This window comes from Mus pahari, chromosome 19, assembly GCF_900095145.1.
Source record: "Mus pahari chromosome 19, PAHARI_EIJ_v1.1, whole genome shotgun sequence".
NCBI lineage: Eukaryota > Metazoa > Chordata > Mammalia > Rodentia > Muridae > Mus > Mus pahari.
The window spans coordinates 47,018,044-47,023,937 of NC_034608.1; the positions used below are offsets into that span (position 1 = coordinate 47,018,044).

The following is a 5,894-nucleotide window of genomic DNA, read 5'->3' on the forward strand; positions in this document are numbered from 1 at the left end:
GAACTCACTCTGTAGACCAGGCTGGCCTCGAACTCAGAAATTCACCTGCCTCTGCCTCCCAAGTGCTGGGATTAAAGGCGTGTGCCACCACGCCCGGCTAAATAGGGATATTCTTAATAAATATAAATTAATTTTACCAAATAAGTAGTCACCTTCTCACTTGCAAGTTTTTCCTTTAAAAAAAAATGCTGAGTCTTGAGTGGAACCTGATAATGAAGGGTGGAAAAAAATCCCTTTTTAGGAGCTAATTCTTTTTTTTTTTTTTTTTTTTTTTTGCACTGTGCTTACATTTTTGACCATTAGTATAAAGACAGCTAAGGTAAGAGACCCTATTCGTAAGAGGACTGAAATTCTATAAGCACCTGCTTCTTCATATTCAAGGCAGAGAAATCATGAGCAAAAAAATTATCAGTTTGTTTTAGGTTGAAGGGGACTAAAGAAATACAGTCTGATTTGTCAGTCAATGTAAAACATATTCTCTTAACAGTTTGCTTAGGAGACATTTATGATCACTCTATCTCTCTCCACAACCATGCAGTTATACAAGCATATACATGCATATACAGACATATACATGTACACACACATAGAGACACACCACACACACACACACACACACACACACACACACACACACACACACACCATCAAATGTACATTTCCCCCTAAATTGCCAAGAGATAAGCAGGTTTTTTTGAGGTTAGTTATTTCCTAATATCACTAAAGTTCTTCTAAGATGTTTTTACTAATGTTCAATCATTTCTGTAGAAATGCACAGTTTCTGAGATGGAAAAGTTCCAGATTCCTTGGCTTTCTGTAAATTTACCTACCTACTATCTGTACAACACTTGGACCTAGTTCACAAGGATGAGCGAAATAATCTGAGGCAAGGATGAGTGACCATGAGCACACACAAAAAGACTTGGGCTGTCCCACACAGCTTGCATAAACTTTTAGAGACAGATAACAAAATGAGAGCCATAGTTGAATAAATTTACACATTACATTGATGGGAATAGTGAATAGATTGGTTATGCCAAAGTAAGGAATTTTCTTATACACGTTTTCAACATAATATCTTTAGTTTTGAGATTGGTGGAAGATAGTGGTCTATTAAGCTAATGTACTATAAAAGTTTTGCCTGAAATTCAGGAGACTGAAGGGGAACATATAAAAGTGGGTGGTACTTACGTAGTAAAAGGATACAGTTAAAGATAGCCCTAGGTAACCTTGAGTGTCAATCTACGACATTCCAACTGTCTACCATTTTAAAGTTATAATTAGTCAACTATTCTAAGAAATTAACTCATATATGATTCTTCCACAGAACTTCAGTTTTGGAGATTGTTTCTAGTGCTTGGATGCCATCGTGAATCTCTGTGTCTAAACTGTAAAGGTTCTTATCCACAATAGGTTTTTGATAGGTCAATAAAGATGCCAGCAGTCAATGGTTGTGCACAGGGAGAGACCCTTAGAGTTGCTTAGACTAGGATGAAGAGAAGAATGGGAGAATTACCATGACTCAGGGTAGAAGGATGGTGTGCAGAAGTAGCAGGAGGTAAAGCCAACCAGCTGTGTGAGATTTCAGGTAAGTGGACACCAACTACATCCCGATTGGGCCTGGGGTAGCAGGGGAAGGTTTAGGAGTGCTCAGCCTTTGAAGTATCCAAGGCAGTTTAAAAATAAGCTAATATGTGCTGTCTTTCATTTGCAAGATATCTCCTGGGGGAGTGTGCATGTGAGATCCGCCAGGAGCATCAAGTGGAAAAACAAAACCTCCTGCTACATTTCAGTTCTCTTTACCAAAATCAGTCCAGTTTCTCATGATGCAGTTGGATACCGGTACATGGCATGTAATTGGGTCCAACCTAATTTTTTTTTTAGATTTATTTATTATTATTCATAAGTACAACATAGCTGTCTTCAGACACACCAGAAGAGGGCATCAGATCTCATTACAGGTGGTTGTGAGACACCATGTGGTTGCTGGGATTTGAACTCAGGACCTTTGGAAGAGCAGTCAGTGCTCTTACCTGCTGAGCCATCTCGCCAGTCCAGGGTCCAACCTAATTAATTATTGGATCTAATATAAACCTCAACCTCTCTCCATAAAATCTTAAAGGTCTCATATCTAAGTGGAATTTGACTCACCCAGTTTCTCTGAGAGACTGTGAGCACAGTGGGGTAAGCAGGGTACTGTAGATTATCACTTGGTGTTTACTGGCCTTCTGCCTTATCCCCTATCTCGAATGCCAACCTGCTACAAATTTTAAACAACCATGTCTGTGTTTGGAAGCCTAGAGTAGGGGAGCATGAGTCTGGGGAGCTCTGCTTACAACAGAAGCCAATTTTAGTTGTGGATACAGTGATGCAAGTTCTGTACAGAAGGAGCTTGGCTTGGCCTTTTCTACACTTGAACATGGCCTGATTAGGTGGCTACCTGTGACTGGCAGACACTAATGACTGTGATTGATGGTGATTTAGCTGTCTGTGACAAATATGTTTTCCTGGGTTAGGTCTTCAGTTAATCAGCTAAACAAGCTAGACAACAGTTGTAAGAAAGGATTCCAACACAAAAATATTCTTCTGACAAACTTAGTTTAATACACCAGCCCTTATAGATCTTGCCACACTCCTATATTCTGAGGGCATAGGTGAGGTGACAGATAAGGGCTACAGTGCAATAGAAGCTCTGGTTGCTGCGATGTCCTGAACAATTTCCATCATAATAATATGGACTGCTGTTTCTAATAACATTTCTAATTTCAGCCATTCAAAATTAGGCTGTACACGACATTTTCCCTCTGTTACTTGTTCTTGACCAGCTTCAAACCATGCTTGGACAAAGAGGACATTGTATCTTCTGACACAGAAAGCTGCAAGCTGATGTCTTCAAGGAAATGCAGATTACACACAGATATTGTGAGACAGAAGTGGGTTTAAAGAGACAAGAGTCTCTTTTGAAAGCTGACAACATGTACGGTTATTAAGGCTACTTGAATGATTGGTATGTGACCCTGATATTTATGAGTTATAAATATATGCAGTCAATTGATTCATTTAGGAGGCTGGGTTTCTTTCATTCTGTTTCTTTTCTTTTCTTTTCCTATGAATTTGCCTTTACCTGTGCATAAGGAAAAAGGAAGTGACCCAGGATCAAGGCTTCATAGAGAGAAAACACATAAAGCATGAAAGAGCTCTCCTTTAGAATAGAACAGTATTGAGGATGTAGCTCAATGGCAGACACTTATCAGCATACAAGAGGTCCTGGGACTGACCCGACCGCCTGCGGTACGTGAGTAAATAAATAATCCAAGCAGAACAAGAACCACAGGTCCAGGTGTGAATGTCTATTTACTTGAGAAGAAAATAGCACCACAAGCTTCAAATCAGAACAACCAGCGGACACACACCAGATTCCAGGGGCTTGTTGTTGTTGTTGTTGATGATGATGATGATGATTTGTTTGATTGATCCTTTGTGGGTCCTTAAAAGGACTCTATATATCAACAGTGCTGGGTGCACATTTTACCTGGTCTCCTGGAAAGCTCACTGCTGGGTTCTCAGGAGCTTTCCTGAAAATTAAATGTGCTAAAGAACAAGGAGCTCTCTTCCACCTTTTTAGATGTTTCTAGATTTAAATGGCTGTGGTCACATGATTCAGAGGGAATGCGTGATTTGCAACTTGACTGAAGCAAATGAATATCACATTTCTAAGAAGTTTTGACTTTTTTTTTTAAAACCTGGTTTATTTAGGTAGACTGCAGGGAGAGAGAGAGAGAGAGAGAGAGAGAGAGAGAGAGAGAGAGAGAACATGTGAGTTTAAGTTCATCTTTTTCGAGATTGTCAACTTTTATAAGAGGATGTCAGCTAAAGCTTATCTCAGCTTGCTTTGAAGAGATAAGGCTGCACACTCCATTGCTCTTCAGCACTTTTCAGAGAGCTTGTGGCTTTAAACTCACTGCCCTTGACACTTATCCAAAGCTTGGCTAGTGGACTGTGTTTATTACTCACTCTGAAGAACTTGTGGTCAAGCCATTTCTTTGGGAACAAGTGTCATTTTGGTACTATGAATAGTTCTCGGACATGATAACAATAATTTAATGAATTGAATATGGGGTCATTATCTATCAATTCATTTATGGTCATTCACATTAGTAAATCACTCTTGCTTTTTTAGACCTCGGTTCTCTCAAACTAGAACCTTTTCTGAAAATATTTGTTCATGTTGCCATCACAATATGGCCAGAACCCCCATAGCATCTTTAAGTACTACTGCTTTCTCATGGAGATAGAATGATCTTCAAAATGTGTAAAATAGAACATACTCTCATTTTTAGAAACCTTCAGTGTCATATCAAATCAAATCTAACCTCAGTTTCATTGTTGCCCCTTCAACTTACAAATGCTCTTAGTCCTGCTCAGCACTGAAAATGCAAGACTCTGGTCCAACAACTTCATGCAGACTTCACTGCAGCCTTTGGTCTTAACTGGCATGCTGCCACCTCTTTTTCTTTTTCTTTTTCTTTTTCTTTTTCTTTTTCTTTTTCTTTTTCTTTTTCTTTTTCTTTTTCTTTTTCTTTTTCTTTTTCTTTTTCTTTTCTCTTTCTTTATTTCTTTGATTTTTCTTTAGAAAACATCTCCTTTATGCAAAGTATTAAAATACAATTGCATTTCTTTTTTGTTTTTGTTGTTTTTGTTTTATTTATTTTTATTTATTTATTTATTTATTTATTTATTTATTTATTTATTTATAATTTTTGTTTTTGTTTTGTTTTTCAAGACAGGGTTTCTCTGTATATCCCCGGCTGTCCTGGAACTCACTTTATACACCAGGCTAGCCTTGAACTCAGAAATCTGCCTGCCTCTGGAGTGCTGGGATTAAAGGCATGAGCCACCGGCTTACAATTGCATTTCTAAAATGCAATCATAGGTATACAGTTGTAGTCATTAAGTACACTACGTTAAATGCTATACATTAAAGAGAAACACCAAGGAGGCAAATGTATGAATGAAGACACTCCTGAACTCCATTTCATTGAGCATCTATACCCAGCAATCTTTTGGTCCCTTTCTTGTACAGAATTCTGTATCCACATTCTCTGCATCTGATTGGACCCTGGATTTTATCTCATTTTCAGTGTGACACTCTCCACAAATATATATCATTGGCTGCTGATTTGGTAGTTGAACATCTTTCTGGGTATCCATTGTTAGTGCCTCCACTTCTCTTATACAGTATTTCTTTTTTATTTTTGAATTTTTATTAGATATTTTCTTTATTTACATTTCAAATGTTATCCCCTTTCCTGGTTTCCACTCCGAAAATCCCCTATACACTCCCCTCACCCCCTGTTCATCAACCCACCCACTCCTGCTTCCTGGTCCTGGCATTCCCCTACACTGGGGCATAGAGCCTTCACAGGACCAAGGACCTCTCCTCCCATTCATGACTGACTAGGCCATCCTCTGCTACAAATGCAGCTAAAGCCATGAGTCCCACCATGTGTACTTTTTGGTTGGTGGTTTAGTCCCTGGGAGCTCTGGGGGTTCTGGTTGGTTCATATTGTTGTTCCTTCTATGGGGCTACAAACCCCTTCAGCTCCTTCTCTAGCTCCTTCATTGGGGACCCTGTGCTCAGTCCAATGGTAGGCTGTGAGCATCCACCACTTTGTCAGGCACGGGTGCAGCCTCTGAGGAGACAGCTATATCAGGCTTCTGTCAGCAAGCAGTGACAGGCAGATAGATCATTGGAATAGAATTAAAGACCCAGAAATGAACCCACATACCTATGGTCACGTGATCTTTGAAAAAGGAGGTAAAAACAATGTCTTAGTCAGGGTTTCTATTCCTGCATAAACATCATGATCAAGAAGAAAATTGGGGAGGAAAGA

At 39.2% G+C, this 5,894-nt stretch overlaps 1 pseudogene; it reads right to left on the reverse strand.

The window, feature by feature from the left end:
* Positions 1-5,035: 5,035 nt before the first annotated feature.
* On the reverse strand, positions 5,036-5,211 carry LOC110337140 (annotated as a pseudogene).
* Positions 5,212-5,894: the final 683 nt, after the last annotated feature.